At 44.3% G+C, this 22626-nt stretch overlaps 1 protein-coding gene across 1 annotated transcript in view; it reads right to left on the bottom strand.

The window, feature by feature from the left end:
- LOC122926293 (cytosolic beta-glucosidase-like) overlaps positions 1–22626 on the bottom strand; it is a 115647-nt gene that overhangs the window by 85887 nt on the left and 7134 nt on the right. The gene's annotated exons all lie outside the window — the stretch shown is intronic.

The raw sequence follows: 22626 nt of genomic DNA, 5'->3' as shown, positions 1-22626 counted from the left end.
CATACGTTTCAAAGGCTTTTATCGACAATTACATGACATTTATGCAGAGTCAGTATTTGCAGTGTTGGCCCTTCTTTTTCAGGACCTCTGCAATTCGACTGGACATGCTCTCAATCAACTTCTGGGCCAATTCCTGACTGATAGCAACTCATTCTTTCATAATCACTTCTTGGAGTTTGTCAGAATTAGTGGGTTTTTGTTTGTCCACCCGCCTCTTGAGGATTGACCACAAGTTCTCAATGGGATTAAGATCTGGGGAGTTTCCAGGCCATGCACCCAAAATGTCAACGTTTTGGTCCCCGAGCCACTTCGTTATGACTTTTGCCTTATGGCACGGTGCTCCATCGTGCTGGAAAATGCATTGTTCTTCACCAAACTGTTGTTGGATTGTTGGAAGAAGTTGCTGTTGGAGGGTGTTTTGGTACCATTCTTTATTCATGGCTGTGTTTTTGGGCAAAATTGTGAGTGAGCCCGCTCCCTTGGATGAAAAGCAACCCCACACATGAATGGTCTCAGGCTGCTTTACTGTTGGCATGACACAGGACTGATGGTAGCGCTCACCTTTTCTTCTCCGGACAAGCCTTTTTCCTGGAGCATCAAGACCACTGCCTCCTTGGCATTAAAGGGGTATTCCCATCACATACAATGGGGGCATATCGCTAGAATGAGAATGTAGCGGGCAGAGGATCCTGGATTACCCGGGGTCCGTCCACCACCAAGCGCTGCTCCCATAGAAGTGAATAGGAGCGCACGCGCGGCCCCTGCTCCCATTCATTTCTATGGGGCAGACGGAAATAGCTGGCCACGATCCATCCGTGCTTCCGTTCCGCACCGCATCTCCGGATTTGTGGACCCATTCAAGTGAATGGGTCCGCATCCGTTATGCGGAATGCACACAGCTGCTGACCCGTGTATTGCGGAACCGCCATTTGCGGCCCGCAGCACGGGCACGGGCCCTTACGTTCATGTGAAAGAGGCCTTAGGGTGAATAGACAAGGAATTAAAAGATCCCAGGTTCTAGCCCCATTTTTAACAGACGTGTATTTCACTGATGCCTTTCTGAGAAACGGACTTTAAAAACTGACCCATTCGATTGTATGGGGGCAGTCTGTCAGTGAAGAACGGACAACATAGAAAATTTTCTATTTTTTTTACGTCCGTTTTTCACTGACAGTCTATGGCAGGGCTGGCCAACCTGAGGCTCTCCAGCTGTTGTAAAACTACAATTCCCACCATACCCTGCTGTAGGCTGATAGTTGTAGACAGTTTGGGCATGCTGGGAGTTGTAGTTTTGCAACAGCTGGAGAGCTGCAGGTTGGCCATCCCTGGTCTATGGGGTCAGTCACACAGCAGTTTTTTTGTCTACCATTGGTCTTAAAACAGACGTGTGATGGGTGTTAAAAAAATGTCAGTCGTGTGCATGTAGCCTAAATCAACCCCTTTCCCAAATTTACATATAAAAATACATAAACAATAAAAAAATAAATATATTAGGTATCGACATCCCAAAAAGTCCAAACTATTAAAAAATATCTCATAAGCGGTGAACGTCGTAACAGTCAACATTTTAGTCACCTCGTCCCCCCCACAAAAATAGAATAGGAAAAAGTTTTATAAAGGGGCCGGACGTTCCATAAAATATGGATAGCATATGGCTTTTTTTTTTTTTGAGTGTTATCGAATGGTATCGAGTATTGCAATACATTTTTATGGTATCAAAATTCGAATCAAAATTTTGGTATCGAGACAACCCTACTTGATACTGTACTTTATGTAACATACTAAAAAGTATGTTGCTAAAAAGTTAATTCTATGCTAAAGTTTACATGTTGTGATTTCCATCCCTCCTGGAACATTTGGGCCACCGATTTCTTGGCAATATGTTATCAGTAAATTGCAAAGATCAATGTTTCCTTACATCTGGACGGGGAGCTAAGTAAAAAAATCTATTATCTTTTTCTCACCTCCTGATGAGCCTTGCCTTAGGTGAAACGCGTAGGGGTTCTTTTTTGTATAAAGGAAGTGTTGGTGTGTGACTACCTGAGGCATACTAAACACTATCCATATATCTACATATTGTTGTTTTTGTATCTTCTTGACATTTGTTATATCCCATATCTATAGGGTTTTAACAGGGATACTCTAGGAGTAGGCACGGGGACAGGGAACCTCCACCACTAGGGGGCAACCCTGGGCTGAGGATAGACTAGGGTCTTACAGGGTTAGTATTCCCTGTGGTCCCCTGATCATCCTCCTTTTGATTTATCTTTTTCCCGTTGCCATTCTATTATTATATTTTTTCTCCTCTGAAGGATTACATCACTTATTATTAGTTACTAGGTACCGTCGTACCAATACCCATTACTCTACCATTAAAGGTATTTTTATAAGTCAAGTTCATTCTCTATACTTTATGTGATTTATTACCCAAGTACTCAAAAGGTAGAGTATTCTCTTTTGAATCCCCAATGGTTATGTGTGGGTGGCTTATAGTTAACAGGCAGTCTTGGTTAGGTTGCCGGTAGACAGGCTGCTCCCCCATGTGGAGCAGAGAGTTCCTATTCAGATCTAAAGACAATACTTGTTTTTGTAAGCTGAAAGCTGCCAGAGAAGCAACTGAACTGAGAGACTGACCCTGAGTGAAAGAGAGCGGACATTTATGGATGGTCGAGAAACACTTTCAAGGTCGTGCAGGAAAGACTTTACCCCATGTGTAAAGGGTTAATTGCCTCCCACCGATCTAATAGTTACTAATACGCCTTTAATATAATCAAACCATGAATGTTAAAAAACACTCCGTTAAGCCATAACCCCAAAACTACACCCTCTTTTTACCCATGTAAATTTGTCTGGTATTTTTTGTTGTGAAAGGTACTACAACTCCCATTCTGCATTTTAGTAATAATAGATGTTTGATTTCTACCTCTGGTCTGGTTACTGACTACAGCACCATATGCCGGCCAATACACCCTACATTATCTGCAGGGCCATAGCTTTAGTGGAAGCAGGGGAAGCTGCAGCTATGAACACAGAAGAGGACCACCAAGGAGGAGGACTAAAAGGGCATTATATACAGTACAGATCAAAAGTTTGGACACACCTTCTCATTCAAAGAGTTTTCTTTATTTTCATGACTATGAAAATTGTAGATTCACACTGAAGGCATCAAAACTATGAATTAACACGTGAAATTATATACATAACAAAAAAGTGTAAAACAACTGAAAATATGTCATATTCTAGGTTCTTCAAAGTAGCCACCTTTTGCTTTGATTACTGCTTTGCACACTCTTGGCATTCTCTTGATGAGCTTCAAGAGGTAGTCACCTGAAATGGTCTTCCAACAGTCTTGAAGGAGTTCCCAGAGATGCTTAGCACTTGTTGGCCCTTTTGCCTTCACTCTGCGGTCCAGCTCACCCCAAACCATCTCGATTGGGTTCAGGTCCGGTGACTGTGGAGGCCAGGTCATCTGGCGCAGCACCCCATTACTCTCCTTCATGGTCAAATAGCCCTTACAAAGCCTGGAGTTGTGTTTGGGGTCATTGTCCTGTTGAAAAATAAATGATGGTCCAACTAAACGCAAAACGGATGGAATAGCATGCCTTTTGGTCTGTACTGTATATATATATATATATATATATATATCTGCTTAGAAAATAGATGGAGAGGCTGCAGATGATGGTATTCAGGATTCCATTATGATGTCACACGGTATGATCAGCAGGTGATAGTATCCAGGATTCCATTATGATGTCACAAAGTATGGTTAGCAGGTGATGGTACATAGGATTCCATAATGATGTCACAATGAATGGTCAGCAGGTCATGGTATTCAGGATTCCGTTATGATGTCACAATGTATGGGCAGTGAATAATGGCATCCAGGATTCCATTATGATATCACAATGCATGGTCAGCAGGTGATGGTATCCAGGATTCCATTTTGATGTTACAATGTATGGTAAGTGGGTAAAGAATTTAGGATTCCATTATAATGTCACAATGAATAGTAAGCAGTTGATGTAAATAGGATTTTATTATTGTAATGGATCTCCTAGCACCCCGACCGGGTACCTCCGTTGATGGATGCTCCCAGTGCTTCCCGAGGACTCCAAGCACTCCGCTCTACACCATAACCACCACAGGAGCCAGGAACAGCTCTTACAAGAGCTAGAAGTAATAGCCAGGGGAGTATACACGTATAGCAATCCCCACACACATGAGACGAGGCTCTATGTTGAATGTAAAACAGCAGCTCTTTAATGGGTTATTTTTCAGACTTTTATGCAGGTCTCCTAGCAAGGGACACTCCTTTTGGGGCCCTTGTAGAAGACTGTGATAGTTTATATTTTAACCAATCACATGCATTTACAGAATTGAAACCTTCCCAGCAATTGTACACAAAACCCCCTTCCCTCTGTCTGTAACGCAATCAACAAAATACAATGAGAATTGTCTTTGACGCAATTAACTAACACACTGGCATTGTCTGAGACGCAATTAACTAACACACTGGCATTGTCTGAGACGCAATCAACAAAATACAATTACCAATAACACAAAGGCTACAACCCACATAGAATCCTCCCCTCTGCCTGTGATATAATCATGGTACACCATGGTTAACATAATCATCACAGGCAGGAGAATACACAATGTCCTCTGTCCTGGAGACAACTGAGTTGTAATTCAATTATCTCTCAGGACAGAGGGCAATCGCCAATACACACAGAGAGACAATGGAACAGACCTCAATACTCAACGTATACAATGTCCCACCCTTTACAATACACATAGACATTTAACATCCCAACATAGCACGTATTAGTTGTAAAAGTCTCTTGGACCTGGCTGTACTCATGGCTTTTCTGTCCAAAACAGTTCCACAGATTTAAGCTGTGCGGCTGGTCTGTCTTCTCCTTCAAAGTTAGTATGGACCATAATCCTGGGGCAAGAGGCTGGAAACCAGGCCCCTCCAAAACCCAGTGGCAAGGTTGGTTTTGCCACAATTATGATGTCACAATGTATGGTCAATAAATGATGGTATCCAGCATTCCATTATGATGTCACAACGTATGGGCAGAAGGTAATGGTTTTCAGGATTCTATTATGAAGTCATAATGTATGGGCAGCAAATGATGGTATCAAGGATTCCATTATGATGTCACACTGTATGGTTAGTAGGTGATGGTATCCAGGATTCCATTATGATGTCACAATGTATGGGCAGTGAATGATGGTATCCAGGATTCCATGATGATGTCACAATTAATGGTCAGCAGTTGATGTAACAATTTTTTTTTTTAATGATGTCACAATGTATGGTCTGTGAATGATGGTATCCAGAATTCCATTATGATGTCACAACGTATGGGCAGAAGGTAATGGTTTACCGGATTCTATTATGAAGTCGTAATGTAAGGTCAGCAGATGATGGTATCAAGGATTCAATTATGATGTCACAATCTATGGTCAGCAGGTGACAGTATGTCACAATGTATGGGCAGTGAATAATGGCATTGAGAATTCCATTATGATATCACAATGCATGGTCAGCAGGTGATGGTATCCAGGATTCCATTTTGATGTTACAATGTATGGTAAGCGGGTACAGAATTTAGGATTCCATTATAATGTCACAATAAATAGCAGTTGATGTAAATAGAATTCTATTATGATGTCACAATGTATGGTCAGTAGGTGATGGTATCCAGGATTCCATTATGATGTCACAATGTATGGGCAGTGAATGATGGTATCCAGGATTCCATGATGATGTCATAACTAGAGTTGAGCGAACACCTGGATGTTCGGGTTCGAGAAGTTCGGCCGAACATCCCGGAAATGTTCGGGTTCGGGATCCGAACCCGATCCGAACTTCGTCCCGAACCCGAACCCCATTGAAGTCAATGGGGACCCGAACTTTTCGGCACTAAAAAGGCTGTAAAACAGCCCAGGAAAGAGCTAGAGGGTTGCAAAAGGCAGCAACATGTAGGTAAATCCCCTGCAAACAAATGTGGATAGGGAAATGAATTAAAATAAAAATTAAATAAATAAAAATTAACCAAAATCAATTGGAGAGAGGTTCCATAGCAGAGAATCTGGCTTCCCGTCACCCACCACTGGAACAGTCCATTCTCAGATATTTAGGCCCCGGCACCCAGGCAGAGGAGAGAGGTCCCGTAACAGAGAATCTGTCTTCATGTCAGCAGAGAATTAGTCTGCATGTCATAGCAGAGAATGAGGCTTCACGTCAGCCACCACTGCAACAGTCCATTGGCATATATTTAGGCCCAGCACCCAGGCAGAGGAGGGAGGTCCCGTAACAGAGAATCTGTCTTCATGTCAGCAGAGAATTAGTCTGCATGTCATAGCAGAGAATGAGGCTTCACGTCAGCCACCACTGCAACAGTCCATTGGCATATATTTAGGCCCAGCACACACACAGGCAGAGGAGAGAGGTCCCGTAACAGAGAATCTGGCTTCATGTCAGCAGAGAATCAGTCTGCATGTCATAGCAGAGAATGAGGCTTCACGTCAGCCACCACTGCAACAGTCCATTGGCATATATTTAGGCCTAGCACACAGGCAGAGCAGAGAGGTCCCGTAACAGACAATCTGGCTTCATGTCAGCAGAGAATCAGTCTGCATGTCATAGCAGAGAATGAGGCTTCACGTCAGCCACCACTGCAACAGTCCATTGGCATATATTTAGGCCTAGCACACAGGCAGAGCAGAGAGGTCCCGTAACAGACAATCTGGCTTCATGTCAGCAGAGAATCAGTCTGCATGTCATAGCAGAGAATGAGGCTTCACGTCACCCACCACTGCAACAGTCCATTGGCATATATTTAGGCCTAGCACACAGGCAGAGCAGAGAGGTCCCGTAACAGACAATCTGGCTTCATGTCAGCAGAGAATCAGTCTGCATGTCATAGCAGAGAATGAGGCTTCACGTCACCCACCACTGCAACAGTCCATTGGCATATATTTAGGCCTAGCACACAGGCAGAGCAGAGAGGTCCCGTAACAGACAATCTGGCTTCATGTCAGCAGAGAATCAGTCTGCATGTCATAGCAGAGAATGAGGCTTCACGTCACCCACCACTGCAACAGTCCATTTTCATAAATTTAGGCCCAGCACCCAGGCAGAGGAGAGAGGTCCCGTAACAGAGGATCTGGCTTCATGTCAGCAGAGAATCAGTCTGCATGTCATAGCAGAGAATCAGGCTTCACGTCAGCCACCACTGCAACAGTCCATTGTCATAAATTTAGGCCCAGCACCCAGGCAGAGGAGAGAGGTCCCGTAACAGACAATCTGGCTTCATGTCAGCAGAGAATTAGTCTGCATGTCATAGCAGAGAATGAGGCTTCACGTCAGCCACCACTGCAACAGTCCATTGGCATATATTTAGGCCTAGCACACAGGCAGAGGAGAGGTTCATTCAACTTTGGGTAGCCTCGCAATATAATGGTAAAATGAAAATAAAAATAGGATTGAATGAGGAAGTGCCCTGGAGTCCAATAATATATGGTTATGGGGAGGTAGTTAATGTCTAATCTGGACAAGGGACGGACAGGTCCTGTGGGATCCATGCCTGGTTCATTTTTATGAACGTCAGCTTGTCCACATTGGCTGTAGACAGGCGGCTGCGTTTGTCTGTAATGACGCCCCCTGCCGTGCTGAATACACGTTCAGACAAAACGCTGGCTGCCGGGCAGGCCAGCACCTCCAAGGCATAAAAGGCTAGCTCTGGCCACGTGGACAATTTAGAGACCCAGAAGTTGAATGGGGCCGAACCATCAGTCAGTACGTGGAGGGGTGTGCACACGTACTGTTCCACCATGTTAGTGAAATGTTGCCTCCTGCTAACACGTTGCGTATCAGGTGGTGGTGCAGTTAGCTGTGGCGTGTTGACAAAAGTTTTCCACATCTCTGCCATGCTAACCCTGCCCTCAGAGGAGCTGGCCGTGACACAGCTGCCTTGGCGACCTCTTGCTCCTCCTCTGCCTTGGCCTTGGGCTTCCACTTGTTCCCCTGTGACATTTGGGAATGCTCTCAGTAGCGCGTCTACCAACGTGCGCTTGTACTCGCGCATCTTCCTATCACGCTCCAGTGCAGGAAGTAAGGTGGGCACATTGTCTTTGTAGCGTGGATCCAGCAGGGTGGCAACCCAGTAGTCCGCACAGGTTAAAATGTGGGCAACTCTGCTGTCGTTGCGCAGGCACTGCAGCATGTAGTCGCTCATGTGTGCCAGGCTGCCCAGGGGTAAGGACAAGCTGTCCTCTGTGGGAGGCGTATCGTCATCGTCCTGCCTTTCCCCCCAGCCACGCACCAGTGATGGACCCGAGCTGCGTTGGGTGCCACCCCGCTGTGACCATGCTTCATCCTCATCCTCCTCCACCTCCTCCTCATCCTCGTCCTCCTCGTCCTCCAGTAGTGGGCCCTGGCTGGCCACATTTGTACCTGGCCTCTGCTGTTGCCAAAAACCTCCCTCTGAGTCACTTCGAAGAGACTGGCCTGAAAGTGCTAAAAATGACCCCTCTTCCTCCTCCTCCTCCTCCTCCTGGGCCACCTCCTCTTCCATCATCGCCCTAAGTGTTTTCTCAAGGAGACATAGAAGTGGTATTGTAACGCTGATAACGGTGTCATCGCCACTGGCCATGTTGGTGGAGTACTCGAAACAGCGCAACAGGGCACACAGGTCTCGCATGGAGGCCCAGTCATTGGTGGTGAAGTGGTGCTGTTCTGTAGTGCGACTGACCCGTGCGTGCTGCAGCTGAAACTCCACTATGGCCTGCTGCTGCTCGCACAGTCTGTCCAGCATGTGCAAGGTGGAGTTCCACCTGGTGGGCACGTCGCATATGAGGCGGTGAGCGGGAAGGCCGAAGTTACGCTGTAGCGCAGACAGGCGAGCAGCAGCAGGATGTGAACGCCGGAAGCGCGAACAGACGGCCCGCACTTTATGCAGCAGCTCTGACATGTCGGGGTAGTTGTGAATGAACTTCTGCACCACCAAATTCAGCACATGCGCCAAGCAAGGGATGTGCGTCAAATTGGCTAGTCCCAGAGCTGCAACGAGATTTCGCCCATTATGACACACCACCAGGCCGGGCTTGAGGCTCACCGGCAGCAACCACTCGTCGGTCTGTTGTTCAATACCCCGCCACAACTCCTGTGCGGTGTGGGGCCTGTCCCCCAAACATATGAGTTTCAGAATGGCCTGCTGACGTTTACCCCGGGCTGTGCTGAAGTTGGTGGTGAAGGTGTGTGGCTGACTGGATGAGCAGGTGGAAGAAGAGGAGGAGGAAGCCGAGAAGGAGGAGGTGGCAACAGGAGGCAAAGAATGTTGCCCTGCGATCCTTGGCGGCGGAAGGACGTGCGCCAAACAGCTCTCCGCCTGGGGCCCAGCTGCCACTACATTTACCCAGTGTGCAGTTAGGGAGATATAGCGTCCCTGGCCGTGCTTACTGGTCCACGTATCTGTGGTTAGGTGGACCTTGCTACAGATGGCGTTGCGCAGTGCACACTTGATTTTATGGGATACTTGGTTGTGCAGGGAAGGCACGGCTCTCTTGGAGAAGTAGTGCCGGCTGGGAACAACATACTGTGGGACAGCAAGCGACATGAGCTGTTTGAAGCTGTCTGTGTCCACCAGCCTAAATGACAGCATTTCATAGGCCAGTAGTTTAGAAATGCTGGCATTCAGGGCCAGGGATCGAGGGTGGCTAGGTGGGAATTTACGCTTTCTATCAAATGTTTGTGAGATGGAGAGCTGAACGCTGGCGTGTGACATGGTTGAGACGCTTGGTGACGGAGGTGGTGGTGGTGGTGTTGGTGGTACATCCCCTGTTTGCTGGGCGGCAGGTGCCAACGTTCCTCCAGAGGCGGAGGAAGAGGCCGAGGCGGCAGCAGCAGAATAGGCCGAGGCGGCAGCAGCAGAAGAGGTAGCAGGGGGAGCCTGAGTGACTTCCTTGGTTTTAAGGTGTTTACTCCACTGCAGTTCATGCTTTGCATGCAGGTGCCTGGTCATGCAGGTTGTGCTCAGGTTCAGAACGTTAATGCCTCGCTTCAGGCTCTGATGGCACAGCGTGCAAACCACTCGGGTCTTGTCGTCAGCACATTGTTTGAAGAAGTGCCATGCCAGGGAACTCCTTGAAGCTGCCTTTGGGGTGCTCGGTCCCAGATGGCGGCGGTCAGTAGCAGGCGGAGTCTCTTGGCGGCGGGTGTTCTGCTTTTGCCCACTGCTCCCTCTTTTGCTACGCTGTTGGCTCGGTCTCACCACTGCCTCTTCCTCCGAACTGTGAAAGTCAGTGGCACGACCTTCATTCCATGTGGGGTCTAGGACCTCATCGTCCCCTGCATCGTCTTCCACCCAGTCTTGATCCCTGACCTCCTGTTCAGTCTGCACACTGCAGAAAGACGCAGCAGTTGGCACCTGTGTTTCGTCATCATCAGAGACATGCTGAGGTGGTATTCCCATGTCCTCATCATCAGGAAACATAAGTGGTTGTGCGTCAGTGCATTCTATGTCTTTCACCGCTGGGGAAGGGCTAGGTGGATGCCCTTGGGAAACCCTGCCAGCGGAGTCTTCAAACAGCATAAGAGACTGCTGCATAACTTGAGGCTGAGACAGTTTCCCTGGTATGCATGGGGGTGATGTGACAGACTGATGGGGTTGGTTTTCAGGCGCCATCTGTGCGCTTTCTGCAGAAGACTGGGTGGGAGATAATGTGAACGTGCTGGATCCACTGTCGGCCACCCAATTGACTAATGCCTGTACCTGCTCAGGCCTTACCATCCTTAGAACGGCATTGGGCCCCACCATATATCGCTGTAAATTCTGGCGGCTACTGGGACCTGAGGTAGTTGGTACACTAGGACGTGTGGATGTGGCAGAACGGCCACGTCCTCTCCCAGCACCAGAGGGTCCACTAACACCACCACGACCATGTCCACGTCCGCGTCCCTTACTAGATGTTTTTCTCATTGTTATGGTTCACCACAACAACAAATATATTATTTGGCCCAATGTATTGTATTCAAATTCAGCGGGATATAAATTTGAGGCCTAGTATTTAGGCGCTGGGTGACCGGTATGGATTTAGTGACAGAATTAGACTTGGAAATGCACAGAAGCGTGTGTGTGTGAAGTTATTCTGAATGACCCAATGTGCACCTTGAATATTATATACCCTTTTAGGGATAGATTTCAAATAGCTCTGATATAGCAGAAACCACTAAATTATGAAATTGCTAAATTGGGAATTGTATTTCAACCCAGAACAAAAAATGTGCTTTGACGGACACTAAATAACTTTCCCAGCCACAACAGGACAGCGTTAACGAGAGATTTAGCAGGATATAAATTTGAGGCCTAGTATTTAGGCGCTGGGTGACAGGTATGGGTTTAGTGACAGAATTAGACTTAGAAATACACAGTAGCGGGTGTGTGTGAAGTTATTCTGAATGACCCAATGTGCACCTTGAATATTATATACCCTTTTAGGGATAGATTTCAAATAGCTCTGATATAGCAGAAACCACTAAATTATGAAATTGCTAAATTGGGAATTGTATTTCAACCCAGAACAAAAAATGTGCTTTGACGGACACTAAATAACTTTCCCAGCCACAACAGGACAGCGTTAACGAGAGATTTAGCAGGATATAAATTTGAGGCCTAGTATTTAGGCGCTGGGTGACAGGTATGGGTTTAGTGACAGAATTAGACTTGGAAATACACAGTAGCGGGTGTGTGTGAAGTTATTCTGAATGACCCAATGTGCACCTTGAATATTATATACCCTTTTAGGGATAGATTTCAAATAGCTCTGATATAGCAGAAACCACTAAATTATGAAATTGCTAAATTGGGAATTGTATTTCAACCCAGAACAAAAAATGTGCTTTGACGGACACTAAATAACTTTCCCAGCCACAACAGGACAGCGTTAACGAGAGATTTAGCAGGATATAAATTTGAGGCCTAGTATTTAGGCGCTGGGTGACAGGTATGGGTTTAGTGACAGAATTAGACTTGGAAATACACAGTAGCGGGTGTGTGTGAAGTTATTCTGAATGACCCAATGTGCACCTTGAATATTATATACCCTTTTAGGGATAGATTTCAAATAGCTCTGATATAGCAGAAACCACTAAATTATGAAATTGCTAAATTGGGAATTGTATTTCAACCCAGAACAAAAAATGTGCTTTGACGGACACTAAATAACTTTCCCAGCCACAACAGGACAGCGTTAACGAGAGATTTAGCAGGATATAAATTTGAGGCCTAGTATTTAGGCGCTGGGTGACAGGTATGGGTTTAGTGACAGAATTAGACTTAGAAATACACAGTAGCGGGTGTGTGTGAAGTTATTCTGAATGACCCAATGTGCACCTTGAATATTATATACCCTTTTAGGGATAGATTTCAAATAGCTCTGATATAGCAGAAACCACTAAATTATGAAATTGCTAAATTGGGAATTGTATTTCAACCCAGAACAAAAAATGTGCTTTGACGGACACTAAATAACTTTCCCAGCCACAACAGGACAGCGTTAACGAGAGATTTAGCAGGATATAAATTTGAGGCCTAGTATTTAGGCGCTGGGTGACAGGTATGGGTTTAGTGACAGAATTAGACTTAGAAATACACAGTAGCGGGTGTGTGTGAAGTTATTCTGAATGACCCAATGTGCACCTTGAATATTATATACCCTTTTAGGGATAGATTTCAAATAGCTCTGATATAGCAGAAACCACTAAATTATGAAATTGCTAAATTGGGAATTGTATTTCAACCCAGAACAAAAAATGTGCTTTGACGGACACTAAATAACTTTCCCAGCCACAACAGGACAGCGTTAACGAGAGATTTAGCAGGATATAAATTTGAGGCCTAGTATTTAGGCGCTGGGTGACAGGTATGGGTTTAGTGACAGAATTAGACTTGGAAATACACAGTAGCGGGTGTGTGTGAAGTTATTCTGAATGACCCAATGTGCACCTTGAATATTATATACCCTTTTAGGGATAGATTTCAAATAGCTCTGATATAGCAGAAACCACTAAATTATGAAATTGCTAAATTGGGAATTGTATTTCAACCCAGAACAAAAAATGTGCTTTGACGGACACTAAATAACTTTCCCAGCCACAACAGGACAGCGTTAACGAGAGATTTAGCAGGATATAAATTTGAGGCCTAGTATTTAGGCGCTGGGTGACAGGTATGGGTTTAGTGACAGAATTAGACTTGGAAATACACAGTAGCGGGTGTGTGTGAAGTTATTCTGAATGACCCAATGTGCACCTTGAATATTATATACCCTTTTAGGGATAGATTTCAAATAGCTCTGATATAGCAGAAACCACTAAATTATGAAATTGCTAAATTGGGAATTGTATTTCAACCCAGAACAAAAAATGTGCTTTGATGGACACTAAATAACTTTCCCAGCCACAACAGGACAGCGTTAACGAGAGATTTAGCAGGATATAAATTTGAGGCCTAGTATTTAGGCGCTGGGTGACAGGTATGGGTTTAGTGACAGAATTAGACTTGGAAATACACAGTAGCGGGTGTGTGTGAAGTTATTCTGAATGACCCAATGTGCACCTTGAATATTATATACCCTTTTAGGGATAGATTTCAAATAGCTCTGATATAGCAGAAACCACTAAATTATGAAATTGCTAAATTGGGAATTGTATTTCAACCCAGAACAAGAAATGTGCTTGAACGGACACTAAATAACTCGCCCAGCTACAGCACTAAGGACAGATTTAGCTGGATATAAATTTGAGGCCTAGTATTTAGGCGCTGGGTGACAGGTATGGGTTTAGTGACAGAATTAGACTTGGAAATGCACAGTAGCGGGTGTGTGAAGTTATTCTGAATGTCCCTATGTGCACCTTCAATATGATCTACCCTTTTAGGGATAGATTTCAAATAGCTCTGATATAGCAGAAACCACTAAATTATGAAATTGCTAAATTGGGAATTGTATTTCAACCCAGAACAAGAAATGTGCTTGAACGGACACTAAATAACTCGCCCAGCTACAGCACTAAGGACAGATTTAGCTGGATATAAATTTGAGGCCTAGTATTTAGGCGCTGGGTGACAGGTATGGGTTTAGTGACAGAATTAGACTTGGAAATACACAGTAGCGGGTGTGTGTGAAGTTATTCTGAATGACCCAATGTGCACCTTGAATATTATATACCCTTTTAGGGATAGATTTCAAATAGCTCTGATATAGCAGAAACCACTAAATTATGAAATTGCTAAATTGGGAATTGTATTTCAACCCAGAACAAGAAATGTGCTTGAACGGACACTAAATAACTCGCCCAGCTACAGCACTAAGGACAGATTTAGCTGGATATAAATTTGAGGCCTAGTATTTAGGCGCTGGGTGACAGGTATGGGTTTAGTGACAGAATTAGACTTGGAAATGCACAGTAGCGGGTGTGTGAAGTTATTCTGAATGTCCCTATGTGCACCTTCAATATGATCTACCCTTTTAGGGATAGATTTCAAATAGCTCTGATATAGCAGAAACCACTAAATTATGAAATTGCTAAATTGGGAATTGTATTTCAACCCAGAACAAGAAATGTGCTTGAACGGACACTAAATAACTCGCCCAGCTACAGCACTAAGGACAGATTTAGCTGGATATAAATTTGAGGCCTAGTATTTAGGCGCTGGGTGACAGGTATGGGTTTAGTGACAGAATTAGACTTGGAAATGCACAGTAGCGGTGTGTGAAGTTATTCTGAATGTCCCTATGTGCACCTTCAATATGATCTACCCTTTTAGGGATAGATTTCAAATAGCTCTGATATAGCAGAAACCACTAAATTATGAAATTGCTAAATTGGGAATTGTATTTCAACCCAGAACAAGAAATGTGCTTGAACGGACACTAAATAACTCGCCCAGCTACAGCACTAACGACAGATTTAGCTGGATATGAATTTGAGGCCTAGTATTTAGGCGCTGGGTGACAGGTATGGGTTTAGTGACAGAATTAGACTTGGAAATGCACAGTAGCGGGTGTGTGAAGTTATTCTGAATGACCCTATGTGCACCTTGAATATTATATACCCTTTTAGGGATAGATTTCAAATAGCTCTGATACAGCAGAAACCACTAAATTTTTAAATTGCTAAATTGGGAATTGTATTTCAACCCAGAACAAAAAATGTGCTTTGACGGACACTAAATAACTTTCCCAGCCACAACAGGACAGCGGTAACGAGAGATTTAGCGGGATATAAATTTGAGGCCTAGTATTTAGGCGCTGGGTGACCGGTATGGATTTAGTGACAGAATTAGACTGGGATATGGCCAAAAAATAACCACACTATTGCTGGTTAAATGCACTTGGTGATGGGCGCAGCTTGCCCCTGATGTAGTATATGGCCAAAAAATGAACAGACTATTGCTGGTTAAATGCACTTGGTGTCACAGCTTGACCAACCACACTACTGAGGGTTAAATGCACTTGGTGACGGGCGCAGCTTGCCCCTGATGTAGTATATGGCCAAAAAATGAACAGACTATTGCTGGTTAAATGCACTTGGTGATGGGCGCAGCTTGCCCCTGATTTAGTATATGGCCAAAAAATGAACAGACTATTGCTGGTTAAATGCACTTGGTGTGATAGCTTGACCAACCACACTACTGAGGGTTAAATGCACTTGGTGACGGGCGCAGCTTGCCCCTGATGTAGTATATGGCCAAAAAATAAACAGACTATTGCTGGTTAAATGCACTTGGTGTGACAGCTTCACCCTGATGTAGGCTTTAGCCAAAAAACAAACGCACCATTGAGGGTTAAATGCACTTGGTGACAGGCGCAGCTTGCCCCTGATGTAGTATATGGCCAAAAAATAAACAGACTATTGCTGGTTAAATGCACTTGGTGTGACAGCTTCACCCTGATGTAGGCTTTAGCCAAAAAACAACCACACCATTGAGGGTTAAATGCACTTGGTCGCAGCTTGTGCTGGCGCACCACAAGACACAAAATGGCCGCCGATCACCCCAGAAAAATGTGACTGACAAACGGTCTGGGCAGCCTAAAAACAGTGAGCAATTGAGGATCAGCAGCTCAATGATCCACAGCTGCAGATCGATCAGTTAATCAAGTCCTTTGGAGGAGTTAATCTGCCTAATCTCGCCCTACTGTCGCAGCCGCAACCTCTCCCTACGCTAATCAGAGCAGAGTGACGGGCGGCGCTATGTGACTCCAGCTTAAATAGAGGCTGGGTCACATGGTGCTCTGGCCAATCACAGCCATGCCAATAGTAGGCATGGCTGTGATGGCCTCTTGGGGCAAGTAGTATGACGCTTGTTGATTGGCTGCTTTGCAGCCTTTCAAAAAGCGCCAAGAAAGCGTCACAAAAGCGCGAAGAAAGCGACGAACACCGAACCCGAACTTTTACGAAAATGTCCGGGTTCGGGTCCGTGTCACGGACACCCCAAAATTCGGTACGAACCCGAACTATACAGTTCGAGTTCGCTCATCCCTAGTCATAACGAATGGGCAGTAGGTGATGGTATCCAGGATTCCATTATGTCACAATTAATGGTCAGCAGTTGATGTAACTAGTTTTTTTTTTCATGATGTCACAATGTATGGTCAGTGAATGATGGTATCCAGCATTCCATTATGATGTCACAACGTATGGGTAAAAGGTAATGGTTTACAGGATTCTATTATGAAGTAATAATGTATGGGCAGAGAATGATGGGATCAAGGATTCCATTATGATGTCTCAATGTATGGTCACCAGGTGATGATATCCAGGATTCCATGATGATGTCACAACGTATGGGCAGTAGGTGATGGTATCTAGGATTCCATTATGATGTCACACTGTATGGTCAGCAGGTGATGGTATCCAGGATTCCATTATGATGTCACAATGTATGGGCAGTGAATTATAATATCCAGGATTCCATGATGATGTCACAACGTATGGGCAGTAGGTGATGATATCCAGGACGCCATTATGATGTCAGAATGTAAGGTCAGCAGGTAACGGTATCCAGGATTCCATTATGATGTCACAATGTATTATCAGCAGATGATGGTATCAAGGATTTCATTATGATGTCACAATGTACGATCAGCAGGTGATAGTATCCAAGATTCTATTATGATGTCACAGTGAATGGTCAGCAGGTGATGGTATCCAGGATTCTATTATGATGTCTTAATGTATGGGCAGTGAATTATGGTATCCAGGATTCCATGATGACATCAAAAAGTATGGTCAGCAGGTACAGTATTTAGGATTCCATTACGATGTCACAATATTAAAATAGAAAAGGTGAAGTCCAGTAGACTTCACCTTTTTTATTTGAGAATTTGTACGGCCGAATCCAGGCTGTGTCCACCCTTCTTTAGCAATTAACGCAGGTGAGAGCTGCATCTATTTGTTTTCTGATTATGTCACAATGTATGGTCAGCCGGTGATGGTATACAGGATTCCACTATGATGTCATAATGTCTGGGCAGTGAATAATGGCATCCAGGATTCCATTATGATGTTATAAACTATGGTCAGCAAGTGACCGTATTCAGTATTCCATTATGATGTCACAATGTATAGGCAGTGAATGGTGGTATCCAGGATTCTATAATGATGTCACCATGTAGGGTCAGAAGGTGATGGTATGAAGGATTCCATTATGAAGTCACAATGTATGGTCAGCAGGTGATGGTATCAAGGATTCCATTATGATGTCACAATATATAGGACGTGAATGATTGGATCCAGGATTCCATTATAATGTCACAATGAATGGTCAGCAGTTGATGTAACTAGGTTTTTTTATGATGTCACAATGTATGGTCGGTGAATGATGGTATCCAGCATTACATTATGATGTCACAACGTATGGGCAGAAGGCAAAGGTTTACAGGATTCTATTATGAAGTCATAATGTAAGGTCAGCAGGTGACGGTATCAAGGATTCCATTATGATGTCACAATGCATGATCAGCAGGTACAGTATTTAGGATTTCATTATGATGTCACAATGTATGTTCAGCAGATGATGGTATCCAGGATTCCATGATGATGTCATAATGAATGGGCAGTAGGTGATGGTATCCAGGATTCCATTATAATGTCACAATTAATGGTCAGCAGTTGATGTAACTAGTTTTTTTTTTTTTTTATGATGTCACAATGTATGGTCTGTGAATGATGGTATCCAGCATTCCATTATGATGTCACAACGTATGGGCAGAAGGTAATGGTTTACAGGATTCTATTATTAAGTCATAATGTATGGGCAGCAGGTGATGATATCCAGTTATGATGTCACAATGTATGGGCAGTGAAATATAATATCTAGGACTCCATGATGATGTCACAACATATGGGCAGTAGGTGATGGTATCTAGGATTCCATTATGATGTCATAATGTATGGGCAGTAGGTGATGTTATCAAGGATTTCATGATGATGTCAGAATGTAAGATCTGCAGGTGATAGTATCCAAGATTCTATTATGATGACACAGTGAATGGTCAGCAGGTGATGGTATCCAGGATTCCATTAAGATGTCACAATGTATGGTCAGCAGATGATAGAATACAGGATTCAATTATCATGTCACAATGTAAGGTCAGCAGGTGATGGTATCAAGGATTCCATTATGATGTCACAATGTATGGTCAGCCGGTCATGGGATCCAGGATTCCATTATGATGTCACAATGTACAGGCAGTAGGTGATGGTATCCAGATTTCCATGATGATGTCATAACGTATGGTCAGCATGTGATGTTATCCAGGTTTTTATTATGATTTCAAAATGTATGGGCAGTAGGTGATGCTATTAAGATTTCATTGGTGATGTCACAATATAATGTCAGCAGGTGCTGGTATAAATGATTCCATTATGAAGTCACAATGTACGATCAGCAGGTGATGGTATCGTATGTTTAGCAGGTGATAGTATCCAGGATTCCATTATGATGTGACTAGGTATAGAACGTAAATGATGGTAACCAGGATTCCATTATAATGTCACAATGTATGGGTAGCTGTCCTTGGGAGCCGCATACAGTTGCCCGCGGTTTGGGTAGTTGTTTCAACCGCAGCTTGAGGCATGTTGTTGTTTGCCTCGAGTGCGGTTGCCGCGGACAACAGTGATGTGTGCGGTTCCCTTGGAGTTGTGTGCGTGTGTGTATGCACGTTTGTATGTCTGGTGTGCATTTTGTGTTGTCTGGTGTGCACTTTGACACTTTCCCTTCACTGTGGCTGCCCGTGGCAACGTTTGGTATGTTGTACATGTGGTGGCAGTGTCCCAGCCTTCGGGCTGTCTCCCAGGACGGCTGCCACCCATGTCGTTGCCTGCGGCAACAGCCACAGTGTGATCTTAGTTTGGTCACTTCCCCTTTATGTGTGTTTCCCTTCTGTGGTGCTGGAAGGGTTAACTCCCTTCCCAGTGTGTGTGTGATGTCACTGGGTGTGTCTGACTGTGGGGTGTGGCTTCTTGGCCTATAAAGCCTCACTGTTAGTTCAGGTCTGGGGGTTGCTTCAGTCATGCTTGGCTGGAGCAGCCTCCTGTCTATTCTACCTGCCAGTGAGAGCCACCCCTGTGGTCATAAAGATATTGTCGTTATGTTTATGTCTTGCTGTGTGTGATGTTGTATGTTATGTTCTGTTGGGACCTTCCTATGTGATTTGGTGCAGCATACGGTTCTGGATTCCTGTTTGCACAGGGATCCAGTCAGCAAGGCTGTGGCAGGTTGGTGGAACTACTAGTTCGCCTGCCATACCCGTAAGGCTGTATGAGTTCCCCTTTTCCCAACAGCTTGGCCATTGAGACTCCCGCTCCTCCGTGCCTAGGAGGAGTAGGTCGTCTTACCCTGACTCCTAGCCCAGGGACCGGACGGAGGGTGAGTTAGGGATCTGAGGTTCCTGAGCATGGGTCCTCCTACCTTAAAGGTCGGCCCATGCAGCTAGAAGTTAGGGTCAGGTTAGGGACGCGTTAGGAGGTGACCTGCTCCCTAATCCTGTTTTCCTGGCTGAGCAGCTAACATCACCTGGCACCGCACGGCTGAGGATTTTCCCCCATCCTCAGCCGTGACATTAGCAGGTGATGGTACATAGGATTTCATTATGAAGTCACAATGAATGGTCAGCAGGTGATGGTATTCAGGATTCAGTTATGATGTCACAATGTATGGTCAGTGAATAATGGAATCCAGGATTCCATTATGATATCACAAAGTATGGTAAGCGGGTACAGAATGTAGTATTCCATTATAATATCACAATGAATGGTCAGCAGTTGATTTAAATAGGATTTGTTTATGATGTCACAATGTATGGTCAGTGAATGATGGTATCCAACATTCCATTATGATGTCACAACGTATGGGCAGAAGGTAATGGGCAGTGAATGATGGTATCAAGGATTCCATTATGATGTCACACTGTATAGTCAGCAGGTGATGATATCCAGGATTCCATTATGATGTCACAATATATGGGCAGTGAATTATAATATCCAGGATTCCATGATGATGTCACAACATATGGGCAGTAGGTGATGGTATCTAGGATTCCATTATGATGTCATAATGTATGGGCAGTAGGTACAGTATTTAGGATTTCATTATGATGTCACAATGTACGATCAGCAGGTGATAGTATCCAGGATTCCATTATGATGTCATAATGTATGGTCAGGCGGTGTTGGTATCCAAGATTCCATTATGATGTCACAGTGAATGGTTAGCAGGTGATGGTACCTAGGATTCCATTATATTGCCATAATGTATGGGCAGTGAATGATCGTATCCAGGATTCTTCTATGATGTTACACTGTAGGGTCAGTAACTGATGGTATCCAGGATTCCATTATGATGTCACAAAGCATGGGCATTGAATGATGGTATCAAGGATTCTCTTATGATGTCACAAGGTATGGGAAGTTAATGATGGTATCCAGTATTCCATTATGATGTCACAATGTATGGTTAGCAAGTGATGGTACCCAGGATTCCATTATGATGTCACAATGTATGGTCAGCAGGTGATGGTATCCAGTATTCCATTATGATGTAACAATGTATAGGCAGTAAATAGCGGTATCCAGGATGCTATAATGATATCATGTCACCATGTATGATCAGCAGTTAATAGTATTCAGGATTCCATTATGATATCACAATGAATGGTCAGCAGCTGATGGTATCCAGGATTCCATTATGATGTCATAATGTATGGGCAGTAGGTGATGGTATCCAGATATCAATGGTGATGTCACAATATAATGTCAGCAGGTGCTGGTATCAAGGATTTCATTATTATGTCACAATATATGGTTAACCGGTGATGGTATACAGGATTCCATTATGATGTCATAATGTATGGGCAGTGAATGATGATATTGAGGATTCCATTTTGATGTTACAATACATGGTCAGCAGTTGATGGTATCCAGGATTCTGTTATGATGTCAAAATATATGGTCAGCAGGTGATGGTATCAAGGATTCCATTATAATGTCACAATGTACGGGCAGTATATGATGGTATCCAGAATTCCATTATGATGTCACAATGTATGGGCAGTATATGATGGTATCCAGATTTCCATTATGATGTCACAACGTGTTTAGCAGGTGATGGTACATAGGATTACATTATGATGTCACATGGTATGTGTGATGGACTGAACCATCACTGGGGCTGCTGGAGAAGCCTGAGGGCCAGCCTCCTTCCTACAGACTATGGACCGAGAACTATGAAGACCCCCTAAGACGTTTTGGGTTACAAGGAACTATGAACCCTGATTTTTGTGTGTAATGTATATGCCACATATTTCCTATTGCCCATTAAAAAGGCATGATGTGGATTCAGCAACACAAAAAGGGTTAACTCTGCACTGAGACTCCCACTGATTGTGTTAGTGATGGGATTAATGGTCAGCAAGTGATGGTATTCAGTATTCCATTATGATGTCACAATGTATAGGCAGTGAATAGTGGTATCCAGAATTCTATAATGATGTCACCATGTATGATCAGCAGTTAATAGTATTCAGGATTCCATTATGATGTCACAATGTATGGTCAGCAGGTGATGGTATCCAGGATTCCATTATATTGCCATTGTAACGGATCTGCTGGCACCCTGACCGGGTACCTCTGTTGATGGATGCTCCCAGTGCTTTCCGAGGACTCCAAGCACTCCACTTGACACCGTACGCACTGCAGACTCCACGAACCGCCGAAGCTTGGTTGAGGTCTCACCGTCTCCTACCCACCCTGGACCTACGACCAGGCTCCAGTGGGTGAACCTCTCCTAAAACCAGAGAGCAGGAACAGCTCTTACAAGAGCTAGTAGTTATGCCAGGGGTGTATAGAAAATCTTCAGCGTATAGCTATCTCCCAGTGTCGATCAGTTACCGAAACACCAGCCTCAACATGGTAAAGGGTAAAAACAGGAACTCTTTATTTGAACACACAAACATTGATTTATACACATCTTCCAACAAGGTTACCAGCCACAGGGTTTTGTAAAAACAGCCAATATCCACATACAATACACTCAGACACAAAAATCCTCCCCT

Source organism: Bufo gargarizans, chromosome 1, assembly GCF_014858855.1.
Source record: "Bufo gargarizans isolate SCDJY-AF-19 chromosome 1, ASM1485885v1, whole genome shotgun sequence".
NCBI lineage: Eukaryota > Metazoa > Chordata > Amphibia > Anura > Bufonidae > Bufo > Bufo gargarizans.
This window is presented reverse-complemented; position numbering and strand designations above follow the sequence as displayed.